A 20,730-nucleotide genomic window follows, 5' to 3' on the forward strand; every position below is an offset into this window, starting at 1 on the left:
TATTTGAAGGAAAGGTAAAGTAAGGAAGGAGGAGCCTTCCAAGGAAAGGTAATATTTGCAAAGCCCTGAGAAAAAAGAAACCTGGAAAATGAGGAATATAGAAAGAAAACTGGCATGGCTAAGAATACAGACAGCAGCTGGAGACTGTTATATGTGACTGGGGAGGAAGGTATGTACTAAACTCTGCAAAGGTCCTGAGGCAGGATCATACCTGGTATACTCGGGGGGCAACAAAGATCCCAGCATGGCTAGGGTAGTATAAACAAGGATGGTAGGAAGTGAAATTAGAGCATCAATAAGGTGCTAGATAATCTTGTAATGCTGCCCAATAGCAGTTTGTGCAGTGATAGGAATGTTCTGTATGTGCTGTCCACTGATAGCTACTGTTCACTTGAAATTGAGCACTCAAAACTATAGCCAGTACAGTTGAACTCAATGCTTAGTTTAATTTAATTTTAATAGCCTCTAGCTGCAATGATGTCCAATATAGTGGCTGTTGAACACCGAAAGTGTTACTAACGTAGTTGGAGAAATTAATTTTAAATTTGAATTAAAATTAAGTTAAATAGGCTAGTGGCTGCCATGTTGTACAGTACAGCTGTAGCCTTCTGGCCTTTGACTTTTACTCTAAAATTAAATTGCCAAATTTGTATTTTGTTTTACTTTTAAGCAAAGTAACAAAGTTTGCTTCTTTGATAGGATAAATGAGATGTGAAGGCATGCATGCATGCATGCTCAGTTGCACCTGACTCTGCAACCCTATGGACTGTAGCCTGCCAGGCTCCTCTGTCCATGGGATTCTCCAGGCAAGAATACTGGAGTGGGTTGCAATTTCCTCCTCCAGGGGATCTTCCCCACCCAGAGATTGAACCCGCATCTTAGGTCACCTGCATTGGCAGGTGAGTTCTTTACCAATAGTGTACAAGAAAACCTAAAGAAATACATCATTTCCTTGACATTCGTTTTTAATTGATATCTTGAGATACACCTCAGAAGATGAAAATGTAATTAGAGCATATCTCACTTTTTCTTTCTGGCCTTAGCTTAACTGTCTTGTCTTCATTAAAGCCATCCCTGACCCCATGCTGAGGAGGTAGGTCCTACCAGTTAATATTCTCATAGAGCACTGCTCTTTCTCTTCATACCTCTTGCCAGATGTTTATTTATGTAGATATTTGTATAACTATTTAGTATCTTTACCACCACCCCAACCACATATAGAATTATTATCTAGGGCAGAATTTTAATAGGCCCTTGATGAATATTTGATAACAGAGTAGATGAATAAATAAATGAATGACTATTTAGCATTCTCTTCTCCAATATTGGAGAAGGAAATGGCGACCCACTCCAGTACTCTTGCCTGGAAAATCCCATGGACAGAGGAGCCTGGTAGGCTGCAATCCATGGGGCTGCAAAGAGTCGGACAAGACTGAGCAACTTCGCTTTCTCTTTCACTTTCTCCAATATAGTGATCCATCTGTTTACCCATACTACTAACCCCCACCTCTGAACATGTAGCGTTAGGGGACCCCCTTTAACCATTTATTCATCCCATTTGCTTAAACCTTTGATAAGCATAAGTCTCAATATCATCCTAATCCATTAAGCAGTCTTTATTGAGAGATTTTTTTCCTACCCGGTTAGAAGGAATTTAACCATCTTAAAGTAAGACCCAAAAGAACTTGTAAAAGTTCCTTGGTGACCTGTGTGGCTCAGAACTGAATAACTCTACAATAACAACCCATGGTCTGTCCCTCAGCTTTCATGTAAGTGATATGATTCTACTTTATTTCAACTGAATTGCCCACTTTGAGACAGAGTAGTAAGGTGTATGACAAATGGCAGTTATCTCATGGCATTTTGTTTAGCTAGGTTTACACAACTCCATCATCGTTAGGTTGCTTAAGGATATGTATGCCCTTATGTTGAGTTTGTCTTTGGATTTCAGTCTCACCAAGAACCCTCAGTTCTAGTTCTGTAGCACTTGACACTGACTTTCAGTTACTTTGGTTAGCAGTGGGACTGCTTTCTCTGCTACATTTGAGAGTAGGAGGACTATCAGAACATCTTAGTATTTCTGAATTGTACTAAAAAATAGAGACATATCATTGAGTCATTTCCTCTCATGAAACATATGTGATAGTTAGGCCTGAAGTGAGCATCCAGTGACCTGGGTTTCACTCTTAGCCTGCCTCCAGCTTACTGTATCACCTTCAATGTACTTAATCACTCGGTGCTTCGACCTAGAACTTGCCAAGGGAATCTCTTTTAATCCCTACCTCTTACGGTAATATTAGAAATAATAAAATGATTCACCTCTCTGAAGCTTACTAAAATCCTTCAGAACAAAGTCTATACAAAGATTGTTGAATGTATATGTATAGGATTACTGCTATGTCAAGCCAGGAAAAACAGTAGCATCTATTCAAGTCAGCACCACAGGAGGCCTCTTAAAAACAGGTTGACTCAGCTATGTGTTAGCTTATGATTTTTTATTGATATATGGATCTCCTTTTCTGCCAAAGAAAAACCTTGAGTCTGGAAGGAAGAATTAAAAATAGTAGCTTCCTGGGAAACTAGTGTCGCAATGAACTGTATGTCAGTTGGTTCTTTAAGCAGGTCTGGCACTTATCTTGGAATAGTAGGCCTTCATATTTTTTCTAAGTGTTTTTCTTTATGCTTCATCATTCCTGATGAGAGAAAAAAGTAGTTAAGAGAAAAGCTACAGGTTGTTCTGAATAGACACTGACTTCCTCAGGAAAGTGGTTGTCTTCAGTGATGCTCTGACCACAGTGCTGAGAGCTGCACTGGTCCAGTGAGTAAAGCATGGCCTTTTTGAATCATAACACGCTGTATGTTTTCTATTCCCACTGCTGCTTCCAGGATTTATTATCTCCTGCCCTGGGAAATCATAACACACACACACACACACACCCCACCCCACACCCCCATCCCTGTCCAGTGCACCCAGTAGGGGGGGAGGGGGCAGAAAAGACAAAGTCATTTATATAATGTGTCTCCCTGCTGAGCCCCTAATGGCTGAAGCTTTTGTTCTGCATTCAGTGGCTGCATGTGATGGGCAGGAAGCTGCAGTCTCCCTTTGTTCCATGGCCTTATTCAGCAATTTAGATCCATCATAAAAATCAAATATGCATGTTGCAATCGCCTTGCCTACAACTGCTTCAATTTTCACCTTTCTTTAATTTGAACTCCACAGGGGAAGAAAGAGAAGGAAGGGAGAAAGGGAGAATTAGGGGAGGAAAAAAATTGCTTTGTGATTTTGCTCAGTGGACTGTGAAAATAGGCAGTAATGAAAAAATATATTTTAATCTCATAGATGCATCCCATTCAAAACAGCATATACCAACCAAACCAGGCCAGTAGAATCCCTTCTGAAAATGCCCTCAAACCATACCAGTTGGCTAAGGCTCCAAAACTGAATGTGAAATGATAGGAAAAGAGAAAAGCATGAGAGTATTACAAAAGATTAGAAACAGGAAGACTGAGAAGGCTGGCTTTTGGGCTTGAGAAGTCATCCTGTTCAGGGAGGTGGCATCTACACTGCTTTTAATTATGGCCAAAAAGACTTTTATGTTCAGCTCATTGTCATGAATTTTGTTTGTAAAAGAAATCATTTGGGGAAAGGGTTCATAGAGGTAGTGAGAGTTTACATTTAAAGATATATTTCCTCTCCAAATAAAAATGTACACATTGACAGAGATGTTTTTGTTCACTTATTGATTTGCACACTGTTTTTAAAAATTTCCCAGAATTTCAAAGGATATATTCCCTGGGGTTCAAATAAATTTGCATCAGCAGCTTTGATATTGATTATTTAGAAAAATACAGAAACCTTCACCTATTTCATTATTGGACTTAAGCAGTGACTTTACAGAAGACTTTGTGCCCTAATGTAAACAGTATGGCCAATATTTATTTCACTTATTAAAAAAATAAAAGATACGAAGAACTATGCCTCTTTATGCCTGGTTTCACTTACTAATATAGATTTTGAAGGCTCAAGCTAAAGTTGAAACTGACCAGTTTTGAAGAGTCTTTGCCTGTTCTTATAAATGGAGCTCTTTCAGGGTAATTCCAGGGAGATTTGCTGGAGGCAACATTAGACAGACATTGAACATGATATAGGATGGATGCACACTGAAAGAGTGATCTTGGTGATCATTCAAGGTTGAAAAGCCTTTGATTGTCTTGAGTGGAGCTCCTAGAAGATATGCTGAATGAGTCTGGGATCAAAACCAATTTCACAAGTTTGATCCAGTTGTAATATGGAAATCCACCAGATTCTGCCATGACTAATTAGAGATATGTGAAGAAGGTTTCTCTTTCCCAACATTATTGATTTTCCTTTCAAACCCCCCAGTTTCACAGAGAAAATCTCTGGCATTTAAAAGTGTTCAATTTAGTACAGTTCACTGATGCATGTAATCTTTGCTAACTGCATCCCATTTTCTCTGAACTTGGTTTTTCAGGCCCTCTCATGTTCTGAATGTATTTTAAATTTGCTTTGGGTTTTGTGTAAAATCAAAAATGTACCCAGGACATGTGAGCCCTGAGAGTAAATTTAATATTTGTTTTTTTTTGTTTGTTTTTTTTTTCAGTTGTAGTTTTCTCCTTCCTTCTGTTGGAAATACAGGAAAATTTTCATGCCCATAAAAAAAAGTGTAGTTTTAAAAAGTAGATTCTACACAATTTAAGCTTACATATGACTCAAAGGATTTATGTCTTGAATCTTATCTGTCCTGGAAAAAGTGAGAAAATTAAGATGGCTAATAGTACTTGGAAATTTTTAACACTGGAGGAAATCTTTGATTGAATAGCGTAACTCGGGCAAAAGCTATGGCTATGGCCATAACTATGGCCTTAACTCCTCTCTCCCCACCCCCATCTTTTAACACTGACCCATATCTTTTAGAATATTGTGAACAGATATACCCTGTAACTTCTCATTAAAGTCTGGTCCATATGCTGGCATTTTGTATTCTCAACTTCTCTCATATGAGGAAAGATGATAAATGTATCAAATGATAAACACTGCATATTGGAGAGTGAAGCCTTTTCTCTTTGAATTTAAGATTATTTAATGTGTAAGGTTTATCTTTAATTGAACATTTTCCTCTCCTCTTTCATATGGGAACTTTTTTTTTTTCTAATTAGTTTATTTTCTATTTTTTAACTTTACAATATTGTATTTGTTTTGCTATACATTGACATGAATCCACCATGGATGTACATGTTTTCCCCTTCCAGAACCCCCCTTCATTTTTTCCTCTTAATAAATTGTGGAAGCCATCGAGGTAAAAATTGTTTGACTGTTTTCTTGACCAGTCTTCCTCTTCAGGCTACCTGCTTTACATTTCAGGTCATTCCATCTGCTAGCATTATTCTTGCCTATACTTTACATAAATGTTCGATATCTTTTCCCTTTAAGATCTTAAAGTCCTCACAGTGCCTCTTTCCCCTCCATAGTAAATGCATGTTGAACTAATGACAAGTCTCAACATAAACAGTCTGTATATATAGAGTCTGTCTTTATATATACAGTTTTGTAGAAGTTTAGGGTACAGCCTCTAGAATTCTACATTCTCTATTCAAATTCTGTTTCCATCCTTGACCAGCTCTATGACCTTGGGAAAGTTAAACGTTAGTATTTTCATTTGTAAAATGAGTATATGAGAATAATAGCATCTGATTCATAGGATGGTGAGAGTTAAATGAGATTCTGTGAAATGTTGTTTCAGGTTAGGTTCCTAGGGAAACAAACTCTCAGGTCAAAATGAGAAACATTCAGGATGTTTCTTATTTATTAGGGATTACTCTTTGGATCAACACCTGTAGGAAATAAGCTGCACTGCATCCCAGCGGAGACCTCAGCCAACCCCACAGATAAGTTTTTTCAGTGAACCTGGTAGTTGAGTGCTGTCTTCTTTTAGAACTCCCATCAGCTGGTCCAATAAGCCCTTCATTCCTGAGGGGGATCTAGGTGGCATGCTACAGTGTCTTCCAGAAGTATTTAGTAAGTGTTCAACCAGTATTAGTTATATGACAGTACCAGCATATATTTACCTGTGAGACCATTCTCATTTTTCATGATCCCCAACAGTTGCTCCCATTATATATTTTGATTACAAGAGGCCATCTGGTGTTGTGGTAAGAGCATAGCTCTGAAACGGGATCTGCTGTGTTTGAGTTTCATTTCCCCAACTCTCTTAATAGTGCCTGGCATGTGATACACTCTATTATGCTTATTGGTACTAGTATTTTCTTTTTTCTCAAGTTAAACATGTAGTCAGAAAGTACTTTGGAATCAGAGAATTCTTAGTTTAAAACCCAGCTCTCTTACTTACCAACTCTGTTGATCATGGGCATGTTATTTAATGTGATACTCAGTTTTTACATCTGTAAAATAGGAATAATGATGTCCTTAAAAGAATGCACCAAGAATATAAAGGTGTTACAAGCCTCTGTTTCAGTTCCTTATCTGAAATATGGGAATATCCTATCCTTGGGATGTTGTGAAGACTGCACATTATGTGAGTTCATATATGAAAAACGCATAGAATGATGCTTGACATTCAGTTAAGTGTTAGCTACATGACAACTGCATAAAGCCCTCTACATAGTGCCTTGCAAATGATGAGCACTCAGATATTATTTTTGGAGTACATCAAGGATGTTTTCTTTATTCTTTCCATGTAACCTTTATTTCCTATTTCATCTGGCCTGCTGTTCCTTTCTTTTTGATTATTCCTTTCCTCTTCCCTCACTTGCTTAGAGTTCTTGGATGTTACATGTAGATCAACATTAAATCATATTTTTGTAACACTTAAAAGAAGTTACTCTTTTTGTTCTTGAGATAAAAAATACTGATCAGTGATTAAACATTATCCTCAGGTACAGGAAGGCTCTTGTTATGGAAACGATGGTTGTCAGTTCTTGTCCATCTTCAGGAAAGAAGAAGAGAAATAAACTTAAATGTAACATAAGTGCTGTATGAATGACAAAAGAAAATGATAGAATCTCCAACCCTAAGAGAGACCAAACATGAAGAATGTTCTTAATTTACCTAGAATAGCTGTGCTGTATATGTGTTCCCAGCCAAAGGAAGGAGATTAAATTTTTCCTGTGCATAATGAAAATGTTATTTATTTTTAACATTTTTAATTTAATTTTTATTTTATATTGTAGTATAGTTGTTTTACTATGTTGTGTTAGTTTCAGGGGTACAGCAAAGTGATTCAGTTGTGTATATATATGTATATAGTTTTAGATTTTTTCCAAAATAGGCTTTTATAGACTATTGAGTAGAGTTCCATGTGCAATACAGTAGGTCCATATTGATTATTTTATATATAGTAGTGTGCTCCAGTACTCTTGCCTGGAAAATCCCATGGACGGAGAAGCCTGGTGGGCTGCAGTCCATGGGGTCGCAAAGAGTCAGACACGACTGAGCGACTTCACTTTCACTTTTCACTTTCATGCATTGGAGAAGGAAATGGCAACCCACTCCAGTGTTCTTGCCTGGAGAAACCCAGGGATGGCGGAGCCCAGTGGGCTGCCATCTATGGGGTCACACAGAGTCAGACACCACTGAAGCGACTTAGCAGCAGCAGCAGCAGCATCAGTGTGTTAATCCAAAACTCCTAATTTATCCTTCCCCCTTCGACCCCTTCCCCTTTGGTAACCTTAAGTTGTTTGTTTTTGAGTCTGATTTTAAAATAAATTCATTTGTATCATTTTTTAAGATTCCACATAGAAGTGGTATCATGATATTTCTCTTTCTCTGCCTAACTTCACTTAGTATGATAATTTCTAGGTCCATCCATTTTGCTGCAAATGGCAATTTTTCATTCTTTTTTATGTATTTATTTACCATATCTTTATTCATTCCTCTGTGGATGGACATTTAGATTGCTTTGTTGTCTTGACTATTGTAAACAGTGCTTCAAGGAACATTCGGGTACATATATCCTTTCTAACCATGTTTTTTCCCAGATAACATGCCCGGGAGTGGGATTGCTGGGTCATATAGTAGCTCTATTTTTAGTTTTTTTAGGGAACCTCCTTACTGTTGTCCATAGTGGCTGTATCAGTTTACATTCCCACCAACAGTACAAGAAGGTTCCTTTTCCTCCATACCCTTTCCAGCATTTATTATTTGTAGACTTCTTGATGATGACCATTCTGACTGGTGTGAGATGATACATCATTGTTTTGATTTGCATTTCTCTAACAATTAATGATGTTGAGCATCTTTTCATGTGCCTCTTGGCCATCAGTGTGTCTTCTTTAGAGAAATATCTGTTTAGCTCTTCTGCCCATTTTTTGACTGGGTTCTTTTTTTTTATTATTATTGAGCTATATGAGCTATTTGTAAATTTTGGAGATTATCATTTGCAAATATTTTCTCCCATTTTTTTCTGTTGTCTTTTCATTTTCTTTATAGTTTCCTTTGTTGTGCAGAAGCTTTTAAGTTTAATTAGATCCCATTTGTTTATTTTCATTCTCTAGGAGGTGGATAAAAAAGACATTGCTATGATTTATGTCAAAGAATATTTTGCCTATGTTTTCCTCAAAGAGTTTTACAGTATCTAGTCTTATGTTTAGGTCTTTAATCCATTTTGAATTGATTTTTGTGTATGGTGTTATAGAATGTTCTAATTTCATTCATTAACATGTAATTGTCCAGTTTTTCCAGCACTGCTTTCTGAAGAAACTGTCTTTTCTTCCATTGTATACTCATGCTTCCTTTTTGTAGGTAAATTGGCCATAGATGTGTAGGTTTATTTTTGGGCTTTCTATCCTGTTCTGTTGATCTGTATTTCTTGTTATTGTGCCAGTACCATACTTTTTAACATGACTGTAGCTTTGTAGTATAGTCTCAAATCAGGCAGCCTGATTCTTCTAACTTTGTTTTTCTTTCTCAGGATTGCTTTGGCTATTTAGGGTCTTTTGTGTTTGCATACAAATTGTAAAATTTTTTTGTCTAATTCTGTGAAAAATGCCATTGGTAATTTGATAGGGATTACAGTCAATCAATCTGTAGATTGCTTTGGGTAGTGATTTTGACAGTATTGATTCTTCCAATCCAATAACATGTTGTATTTTTCTATTTGTCTATATCATCTTTGATTTCTTTCATCAGTACCTTATGGTTTTCAGTATAGGTCTTTTATCTCTTTAGCTAGTTTATTCCTAGGTATTTTGTTTTATTTTGATGCAGTGGTGAATGAGAATGTTTCCTTATGTGAGTATTGCTACCCAGCTTTCCTTTGATTTCCATTACCTTTTCCCCTCACTTTCAATCTGTATGTGTTCCTAGATTTGAAGTGGGTCTCTTTTTGACAGCATATATACTGGTTTTGTTTTTGTATCCACTTAGCTGTTCTGTGTCTTTTGGTTGGAGTATTTAATTCTTTTTCATCAAAGCTAGTTATTGATATTTGTGTTGTTCTTGCCGTTTTGTTATTTTTGGATTTGTTTTTGCAGGTCTTTTTTCTTGCATTGGTCTTTTGTTCTCTTGTGACTTGAAGACTGTCTTTAGTGTTGGATTTAGATTTTTTTTTTTTTTTAATTATTTTGTGTGTGTATATCTATTGTAGTTTTTTGGTTTGCAGCTACCATGAGGTTTTGATATAGTTGTCTATAATCATACAAGATTGTGTTAGGTTCCTGGTCTCTTACTTTCAAATGTGTTTCCAATAACCTGCATTTATATTCTCCTCATGATTGCTGGTTTCGATACCAGCAATGTGTGTGGATGATTTTCAACCTTTCCTGTATGTTTACCTTTACCAGTGAGCTTCCCCATTTGTAATTTTCTTGTTACTAGTTGTGGCTTTACCTTTTCCACCTAGAGAAGTTCCTTTAGCATTTGTTGTAAAGCTGGGTTAGTTTTGCAGAATTCTCTTAGCTTTTGTTTGTCTGTAAAGCTTTTGATTTTTCTGTGAATGAGAGCCTTGCTCTGTATTCTTGTTTGCATGCTTTTCACTTTCATCACTTTAAATATTTCATGCCATTCCCTTCTGGCTTGCACAGTTTCTACTGAAAAATCAGTTGATAACTTTAGGGGATTCCCTTAGATGTTATTTGTTGCTTTTTACTTGTTGATTTTAACATTTTCTCTTTGTCTTCAATTTTTGTTAATTTGATTAATGTCTGTCTTGGAATAATCCCCCTTGGGTTTATCTTGTATGGGACTATCTGTACTTTCTGGACTTGAGTGTTTCCTTTCCCATGTTAAAGATGTTTTCAGTTATTATCTCTTCATATACTTTCTCAGGTCCTTTCTCTTTGTCTTCTCCTTCTGGGACCTTTATAATGCGAATGTTGGTGTGTTTCATGTTGTCCCAGAGATCTCTTAGTCTGTTCTCATTTCTTTGCATTCTTTTTTCTTTTTGTTCTGTGGCAGTGATTTCCACCAGTCTGTCTTCCAGTTCACTTATCCCTTCCTCTGCCTCAGCTATTCTGCTATTGATTGCTTCTGGTATATTTTTCGTTTAAGTCGTTGTATTGTTTATTTCTGTTTGTTCTTTAAATTTTCTACCTGTTTTTTAAACATTTCTTGTATCATCTCATTCTGTGCCTCCAATCTTTTTCTGAGATCTTGTATCGTCTTTATTATACTTACTCTGAATTCTTTTTCAGGCATGTTACCCATCTATACTTCACTTAGTTGTTCTTCTGGAGTTTTATCTTTCTTTTTTTCAATCATATTCCTCTCCAGTCTCATTTTGTCTAGCTTTCTGTGTCTGTAGGCTCTTTTCCATAGGCTGCAGGATTGTAGTTCTTTTTACTTATGGTGTCTGCCCCCTAGTGAGTGAGGTTGGTTCTGAGGCTTGTTCAGGCTTCCTGGTATGAGGGACTGATCTCTGTCCATTGATGGGTTGAGCTGGATCTTGTCTCTCTAGGGGCTGGGTCATGTCAAATGGTGCATCTAAAGGTGACTGTGGGCTCAGAACGACTTTAGGCAGCCTGTCTGTTGACAGGTGGGGCTGTGTTCCTGCCCTTCTGGTTGTTTGGCCTGAGGCTTTCCAGCACTAGAGCCTGGAGGCTATTGGATGGGGCCAGATCTTAATGCCAAAATGGCAACCTTTGAGAGAGCTCACACCAATGCATATTCCCTAGGGGCCTGGATCCACCACCAGTGTCCTTGACCCTGCACTGGGCCATAGCCAACCTTCACCAACCCCAGGATACCGTCCAAATCCTGTAGATAGATCTGGCTCAGACTCCTATGGAGTCATTGCTTTGCCCTGGGTCAGAGAAGAGCCTGTGTTTTTTCCAGACCTGTGGAGTTCTTGCACTCGAGCCTCACTGGCCTTCAAAGCCAAATGCTCTAGGGGCTCCTCCTCTTGATCCCAGACCCGCAGGCTGGGTAGTCTGACATGAGTTTAAGAACTCTCACTCTTGTGGGAGAACCTCTGTGACATAATTATTTTCCAATTTGTGGGTCACCCAACTGACAGGATTTGATTATATTGCAAAAGCACCCCTCCTACCATCTTGCTGTGGCTCCTTCTTTGTCTTTAGATGTAGAATATCTTTTTTGGTAGGTTCTAGGTTTTTTTGTTGATGGTTATTCATCAGTTGTGATTTCGGTGTTTTCATGAGAGATGAGAGAAGGTGAGTTCCTTCTATTCTGCCGTCATATCTCCAGTCCCTCAAGAAGATTCTAACGAGTCCTCTTCTAACCTCACAATCCTCTTGATTCTTTTTTCCCTAAATATTTTAAATATAGGATGGGGAGGGAGGTAGGAGGGGGTGTTCAGGATGGAGAACACATGTACACCCATGGCTGATTCATGTGAATGTATGGCAAAAACCACTACAGTATTATAAAGTAATTAGCCTCCAATTAAAATAAATAAAAAATTAAAAAAAAAAAAAGGATCACCTACTAGTGTGTACCTTGCTCGGGCTGTATTCTTCTGTTGTCATGTTGTCTTTCCTGGTTTTATAATAACTGATGCCCCTTATAAACACATCAGAAAGGAATCTTGGTTTGGCACGGCCTTCTACTATTTCTAACAACTTATAAACCTTTTCTCTTTACAGTAGAGTATCAGTTTAGTCAGTTGAGTCGCTCAGTCATGTCCAACTCTTTGCAACCCCATGGACTGCAGCGCTCCAGGCTTCCCTGTCCATTACCAACTCCTGGAACTTGCTATAGTAGTAAATAATAAGGTAGCTACAACTTTCTTTTGCATTCCAGCAGAAATAAATAGCCTGAATAAATTCACCTTATTCCCACACAGGTTTTTAAAAATTATTACGTTTTAGAGTTAAACACTGCCAAGTGTTAAGATTTTACATTAAATTGTTGTTTTGAAAGAATTTGATAGTATAATTATGGCCTTTATAATCAATCATATAGAAAATCATCTTAATTAAACAAAAACTGAAAGAAAAGGAACATTTTTATTGATTTTATTTCATAGGAATAAGAGGAAGAGTAGCTCCAAATAGATGGAGGATGCAGGCATCTGTAGAAATAAAAAAAGAAAAATTCTCAAAAACTTAGACTTGTGTTTTGCCTATGGTGAATGTATTTATTTTCATGATTTCACCCATCAGTAGTTCATTTATTTTGATTGTAGCAATTGCCTGCCAGTCTTCCCTGTTAGTAACTGACACTGAAGGGGGCCAGTGAAAACGAGAAATGGTTCTGCTCCTGCAAGAGTTATAATTTAGCAATGTATGTACAGATAGTACAAAATACATTATTGTACTATTTGTAGAAGTATCTGAGTGAGCTTCATGGAAGAGATGGTATTTCAGATGGAACTTGATGGATGTGGATAGCCAGCACAGAGAGAATTGTAACCAATACCCCAAAGCAGAAAAGCATTTGGTTTAGTCAGAGAATGATGAATCATAGTTAAGCTAGGAAAATAAACAGGCAAGTAGAACTCTGGAGCCAGAATCCCTTGGTAAAAATCTCAGTACTGAAACTTATTATCTGTGTTCTTTGACAAGTGACTTGAACTCTGTAAAATGGGGATAATATTTTTACCTTCCTTACAGAGTTGATATGAAGAATAATAAATGTAACCACCTAGAATAGTGCTGGGCACATAGTGTGTACTATGTGAGTGTTAGAAGGTGAGAGAGTGGAGAATCTTCCCTGGAAGCCATGGAACATTTGTGGCCAAGAGGGTGAAAGACAGAAGAGTTATGCTTTGAGAAGATGATCTTGGTGGTAGTGTGCATAATTGATCATCAGAAAGATATTACTTAAAAGACAGAGATCTGGGAAGGGGAAATGAGGACTTGGACTGGGACATTGACTGCAGGAATGAAAAAGAAAAGATGGATGCAAGAGATGATATAAGGTCCCCATGTATACTGACTTTTACAGCTCTTGAATTGATAGTATCTTTGTTTTTGAAACAGGAGTCATTTGGAAATAGGTCTAGTGACCAAGGTGGGAAGTTTTTGGTTCTATAAAAAAAAAAAGATTAATTTTAAGAGTAATTAGATGGATTTTGTCTGACTTCCTAAAATGATACTAAAGCCCATTCCAAAAGAAATGTGCTAGAAAGCAAAAAATGTACAGTACATTTGTCAGTGGAATAGACATATAATTTTCCCCACTGTAAGGGAAAATCCTCACTTGGTTGTATGAATGTTAGTGTCCTTAATCAGTAATATTGCATATACTAGCTTTTTAGTGAAAACACTTAATAAAGTTTAAATTCTATGAGGCCACCATCACCCTTGTACCAAAACCAAAGACAACACACAAAAAAGAAAACTACAGGCCAATATCACTGATGAACCTAAATGCAAAAATCCTCAACAGAATTTTAGCAAACAGAATTCAGCAACACATCAAAAACCTCATACACCATGATCAAGTTGGGTTTATTCCAGGGATGCAAGGATTCTTCAATATATGGAAATCAATTAATATGATACACCATATTAACAAATTGAAAGATAAAAACCGTGTGATCATCTCAATAGATGCAGAAAAAGCCTTTGACAAAATTCAGCACCTATTTATGATTAAAACTCTTCAAAAAATAGGCATAGAAGGAACCTACCTCAACATAGTAAAGGCCATGTATGCTAAGCCTACAGCAAACATTATTCTCAGTGGTGAAAAACTGAAAGCATTCTCCCTAAGATCAAGAACAAGACAAGGCTGTCCACTCTCACCAATATTATTCAACATAGTTCTGAAAGTCCTATCTACAGCAGTCAGAGAAGAAAAAAGAAATAAAAGGAATCCATATCGGAAAAGAAGTAGTAAAGCTGTTACTGTTTGCAGATGACATGATACTGTATGTAGAAAACCCAAAATATAGTATCAGAAAATTACTAGAGCTAATCAGTGAATTTAGCAAAGTTGCGGGATACAAAATCAATACACAGAAATCACTTGCATTTCTATATATTAACAATGAAAAATCAGAAAGAGCAATTAAGGACTCAGTCCCATTCACCATTGTAACAAAAAGAATTAGGTATCTAGGAATATACTTACCTAAGAAGACAAAAGAACTGTACACAGAAAATTGTAAGTCACTAATGAAAGAAATCAAAGATGACATAAACAGATGGAGAGATACTCCATGTTCCTGGGTAAGAAGAATCAATACTGTGAAAATGACTATACTACCAAATGCAATCTACAGATTCAATGTTATCCCTATCAATTTACCAATAACATTTTTCACAGAAATAGAACAAAAACTTTTACAATTCATATGGAAACACAAAAGACCCCAAATAGCCAAAGCAGTCTTGAGAAAGAAGAATGGAGCTGGAGGAATCAAGCTTCCTGACTTCAGATTATACTACAAAGCTACAGTCATCAAGACAGTATGGTACTGGCACAAAAACAGAAATATAGATCAATGGAACAAGATAGAAAGCCCAGAAATAAACCCATGCACCTATGGGTACCTTATTTTTGACAAAGGCAAGAATATGCAATGGGGCAAAGACAGCCTCTTCAATAAGTGGTGCTGGGAAAACTGGACACCTACATGTAAAAGAATGAAATTAGAACACTTCCTAATGCCACACACAAAGATCAACTCAAAATGGATTAAAGACCTGAATGTAAGACCAGAACTCTAAAACTCATAGAGGAAAACATAGGCAGAACACTCGATGACATAAAGCAAGATCCTCTATGACCTACCTCCTAGAGTAATGGAAATAAAAACAAAAGTAAACAAGTGGGACCTGATTAAACTTAAAAGCTTTTGCACAGCAAAGGAAACTATAAGCAAGATGAAAAGCCAGCCCTCAGAATGGGAGAAAATAATAGCAAGTGAAACAACTGACAAAGGATTAATTTTCAAACTATACAAGCAGCTCATACAACTCAATACCAGAAAAACAAACAACCCAATCAAAAAGTGGGAAAAAGACCTAAACAGACATTTCTCCAAAGAAGACAATACAGATGGCTAACGAACACATGAATAGATGTTCAACATCACTCATCGTTAGAGAAATGCAAATCAAAACCACAGTGAGATATCACCTCACACCGGTCAGAATGGCCAACATCAAAAGGTCTACAGTGAATGCTGGAGAGGGTGTGGAGAAAAGGGAACACTCTTGCACTGCTGGTGGGAATGTAAATTGATATAGCCACTATGGAAGATGGTATGGAGATTCCTTAAAAAACTTGGAATAAAACCACCATGTGACCCAGCAGGCCCCCAACTAGGCATGTACCCTAAGGAAACCAAAATTGAAAGAGACACATGTATCCCATTGTTCACTGCGGCACTATTTACAATAGCTAGAACATGGAAGCAACCTAGATGTCCATCGACAGATGAATGGATGAAGAAGTTGTGGTGTGTGTATATATATATATATATATATATACACACACACACACACAATGGAATATTACTCAGCCATAAAAAGGAATGCACTTGAGTCAGTTCTAATGAGGTGGATGAACCTAGAACCTATTATACAGAGTGAAGTGAGTCAGAAAGAGAAAGATAAATACCATATTCTAATACACATATATGAAATCTAGAAAAATGGTGCTGAAGAATTTACTTACAGGGCAACAGTGGAGAAACAGACATAGAAAATAGACTTATGGACTTGGGTAGAGGGGAGGAGAGGGTGAGATGTATGGAAAGAGTAACATGGAAACTTACATTACCATATGTAAAATAGATAGCCAACGGAATTTGCTGTATGGCTCAGGAAACTCAAACAGGGGCTCTGTATCAATCTAGAGGGGTGGGATGGGGAGGGAGATGGGAGGGAGCTTTAAAAGGGAGGGGATATATGTATACCTATGGCTGATTCATGTTGAGGTTTGACAGGAAACAACAAAATTCTGTAAAGCAATTATCCTTCAATAAAAAATAAATTAGAAAGTTTACAAATTTCATAATTTATAATGATAATTTTTTGCAGACATTCTTATAGAATTAAGGTAAAAGTACTCACAGGATAAGGACTAGAATTTGGCCTTTTATTTATTTTACTTATCATTTTCTGGTGATATATGTTCCTCTTGGATATTGCCACAATTTGTTGATTTTCTTTCTGTTAATGTTTGTTTTTATATTCTTTTAAAAATATACCAGCTACTTAAAATGGAAAAAGGGAGGGAGAGTGTTTAAGCCAGGATTTGTCAACTTTAGTGACTACTCAAGCTGGGGCTTTTATTACACTTTGGTAGTCTGAAAGGTTTTGCATAGCTATTCAAAGGAGCATTCTTGCACTGCCATTTTTCTATATTCTATTGCAATCCTGATAACAGTGGATTTATTATGGGTTTCCTTACCGTATTGTTTGCCTTTGTGCAGTTCACTAAATATTGCCCCATGTGCTGATTCTATCAGCTTTCTCACTTTACACCTGCCCTGGAATGATAATAAAGGGCCAAAAGCTTTTCTAGAAGAATTTCACATGAAGCATTGAACATTATGTTTTACTAAAGGCATCCTTTTCAGATATATGAACCACAATGCCAAGTTTTAAGGTGAAATTGCTAGAAATGTTTCCAAGATAAACATGCGACTTATAAATCTTTAAAAAATTATCAGTTAATGAATACAAAATGGGATATACATTTTCACAATAATCCACAAAATAGAATGATTAGTAATGTGCATTCAGTTAGGAAAGGCTCTTGTGACCAGAGACTATACCGGACTACAGGAGGAGTGGGGTTTCTTTCCACCATATATGTCCAAGGATCACAACATCTGTTTTCACTTCCATAGTGAAAAGTTTGAAACAACGTGTGATATCCTAAAAATGAAACAGAACTCCTTGATGAATAAAGAGCAGAAATCTTGATGGAAGTGAACCGTCGATTCTTCCTTTGATTGAAAAGAGAAGACAGTAGGAAAAACTTTCACTATCAGTTTAACCAAAAACATCAAGACTTCCATTGGAGATAATGGAAGGAACTGAGTTCTCTTTGTCAATTCTAATATAGAATTTTCTTCTTGTTACTTGTTACCTAAGCCTCATTTTGCAAATGAAAACATACAAAAAATCATTTAGCAGCAAAAATGCCAGTAATTGTTTTTGAAACATAATTGCTTCTCAGTTTAAGGTTAACCATTTGCTACCTGTATCTTCTTCCAAATCCAAATATGGGTTTTGCCAAGCCCAGAAGTGGGAAATTGAGAAGCAAGGACAGATCCAAGCTGCTAATCCTTCAGTATAACATCAGGCCAGTGAAAATGGAATGGGATGGAACCCATGATGGGCACATTGCAAATTCCTATATAAATCATCAAAGGAAGCATATGAACATCCAAAGTGTGAGACTGAATTCTCAGCCCTGGTTACCATTCTCTCCTTGAATACTCAGAAAATTCCAAAGTAGCTCTGGGTTATAAACAAAAAATTACCTGATCTGACTGGCTAGCTTTCATTTCTTAGCTGTTGACATCTTAGTCTGTTTAGGCTGATAAAACAAAATACCATAGAGTAGGTGGCTTATAAACACTTCTCAAGACTGGGAAGTCCAGGATCAGGTAATCAGCAGATTTCGTGTTTGATGAGTATCTGCTTCTTGACTCATCACTGGCTGCCTTTTTTCTGTCTTCACATGGGCAGGAGGAGTGAGGGATTTTTTGGGGTCTCTTTGATAAGGGTACTAATCCCATTCATGAAAGCTCTGCTCTCATGACCTAGTCATCTCTCAAAGGCCCCCGCTTCAGATGCTACCACATTGAGGGAATAGGTTTCAACATTTAAATTTGGAAGGGACACAAATAGTCTGTAGTACATGATGTTACCTTGTAGCTACTCTGGGCAGTATAACTTGTACTAGTCCAAAAAGCAGAAATAAAAACCTCACTTTTTTCAGGGACATTTTTGGCAAATGAAAGCAAGAACTTTACTGTCTGTTGGAAATGGCAATAAAAACTTCAAAACTCATTGAAACAACACATTTTGTTACTCTTGTACATTCTACTGACTGTCCTTCTTAAGCCAATGCTTTGAAAGGAATTTCAGCAGTAACTGGTCACACAGTTATACCAAGCATTTAAGTTGAGCCAAGGACCTTCAAGCAAATAAGACTCCTGATAGCAAACAGAGTTCCCTGCATTATAGGTGTTTTAATATAACTAGTTGGCATGCAGGATAACGTCCTGGAGGATATTGATTATTGACGAATATGTGTGCACTTTCTAAATTGTGAAGCTGACCAAACATGTCTCACTTAGGATTATCCCATTCTCACTGACTGATATAGTGGTATTCATTCATTCAACAAATGTTTACCAACTACATAGTATATACCAACTAATTTTATAAGTACTGAAAAAGCACTAATGACTAAAACACAATTTTATATATAACCATGTAAATAAAGCATAACTTAAAAGTGGATTAATTAATAAAGACCTTCTGAAAGTGGTGTTCTGAGGAGAAGAAAGCAGGCTCTTGAAATAGAGTGTGAGGAAGATTGAGTCGTGGGTAGGGAAAAAGGAGAAACATCCTAAAATAGGTTAGTTAGTCAGGAAAGGTCAACCTGAGGATCTGATAGCGGAACAGAGCCGTGGGTGTTGAAAAGTTTGCTGTAAATTCCAAGTGGAGGGAACAAGTATTGTGAAAATTCCAGGTGATAGAAACAAGCCTGACTTATTCAAGAAATGACAGGAAGGCCAGGTCATAAAGTAAGTAAAGCTCCTTGGAACTTGTAATCTTACAGTCACAGAATGACAAATGACTGAGAGAAGATAAGAAATGCTAAAGTCTTTTATAAATTTTAATTTTTATGTGTCCCTTCATAGCTGAAGAGACAAGACGAACCATTTTAAAGAACAGAATTATCTTCACTGTTTTACAGCTTTCCCTTAGTGTCCTAAGAAATCTTTACCTTTGAATATCATGCCTCCATTCCTCTTCCTTTGACTATTCAGAAATATTCTCCCCAGCAATTACTTTTTGATAAAATTTATACAAGAACTGCAGATTATTTCTTGTATGCCTTTTCATTATAATCTTATCAGAGGAAATGGAGGAGAGGAAAATGCTGAAGAAATCCATACTACAGTAATTATGTCTTTGAAGTAAATTCTACCTTTGTTTTAATAGATTCAGGCCATTTGTGTTCCATCAGGTCAATGTCACTATGTGAATTTGGACAGGTTATGTAACTTAACTTGAACTCTGATTTCCTCATACATAATGTGTGGAGGTAACTACTCTTCATCTTGGGTTGTGAGGATTACATGAGATCATGCACACGGTATGTTTATAATAGTACTAGGCACATAGAATAGTTCATGTTTATGGAGCACTTACTGTTATCATGTAATTGTGAACATCTTCATTGCTTCCAGTCACCTCCGAGTAAACGTTTGCTGCAGATTTTTCAAGGAGCACCAGTAAACTTTTATGTTGGCTTTTCCCCTAACTCATGCCACTGATCACATGTCTTTCTATTTGGTGTCCAGCTAAAAGAAATTGTATATTTATGAGACCATCTATGCCAGGAGCCAGTGCTCTGTTGAAACCTAGTATTAATTCAGACTCCTGTCAAGCTCCTGACAAATCTACACATACTGTGTAGGATTCCAGAGCATAGGTGAAAACGTGTGAGTACGTAGCCCTTGATCTCCTGAGCTGTATTTGGCAAATCTCCAGTCATTTGTTTCTGTCTAATTAATGACATTCCGGGCATACAGGGATCATATAACACAGAATGTGTTCATACTCTGCCTGGGAAAGCCGACTTTGTTCTCTACCTGCAAAAAAAAATTGGCAATGTCTTTTTGCTTCTTTATTATGACATTTTGAATAAAGTTGCTCTCCTTTTTTTTCTCTTTCCCCTCTCTCTCTCCCTCTTCCTCTTTTTTTTTATTTTTTCCCCTTCCTCCTCTCCCATCCTCCCCTGACCCCCTCCTATCTTCCCACATCTTCCTTCCCTCTTTCTTTCTCTCTTTCTTTTCTAGTAAAAGGAGAATAGCAGAACCTTTGTTGAGTTGAAGGTGATGGTATAATAGGAAGAAACTAACATCATCATCCGAATTGATTCAAAGTTTTCTTGAAACTCAAGAATGGTTTGCTTCAGTGAAGTTAACATTATCATGGTCCTTTCAGAAGACCGTGACCATTCCCACTGCCCCATTTTAGCATCTGCTATTTCCTTGCCTAGATGCTTTTTTCTCTTCTCTTCTTCCATCCTTCAAGACCAATCTTAAGTATCATGCCTTCCAGTAAATCTTAGTATCTCTGGACTTGATT

At 37.0% G+C, this 20,730-nt stretch overlaps 2 protein-coding genes across 18 annotated transcripts in view; one reads left to right on the plus strand and one right to left on the minus strand.

Moving 5' to 3' along the window:
* Positions 1-20,730, plus strand: part of LOC145514579 (uncharacterized) — a 168,832-nt gene that overhangs the window by 59,586 nt on the left and 88,516 nt on the right. The gene's annotated exons all lie outside the window — the stretch shown is intronic.
* ZFHX3 (zinc finger homeobox 3) overlaps positions 19,222-20,730 on the minus strand; it is a 296,214-nt gene continuing 294,705 nt past the window's right edge. The window contains exon 13 of the mRNA XM_081512565.1: positions 19,222-20,231. The gene's annotated coding sequence lies outside the window, so the exon portion shown is untranslated. The remainder of the gene's footprint in view (positions 20,232-20,730) is intronic.

Source organism: Giraffa tippelskirchi, chromosome 7, assembly GCF_054371585.1.
Source record: "Giraffa tippelskirchi isolate mGirTip1 chromosome 7, T2T-mGirTip1v1.2.pri, whole genome shotgun sequence".
Classification (NCBI taxonomy): domain Eukaryota; kingdom Metazoa; phylum Chordata; class Mammalia; order Artiodactyla; family Giraffidae; genus Giraffa; species Giraffa tippelskirchi.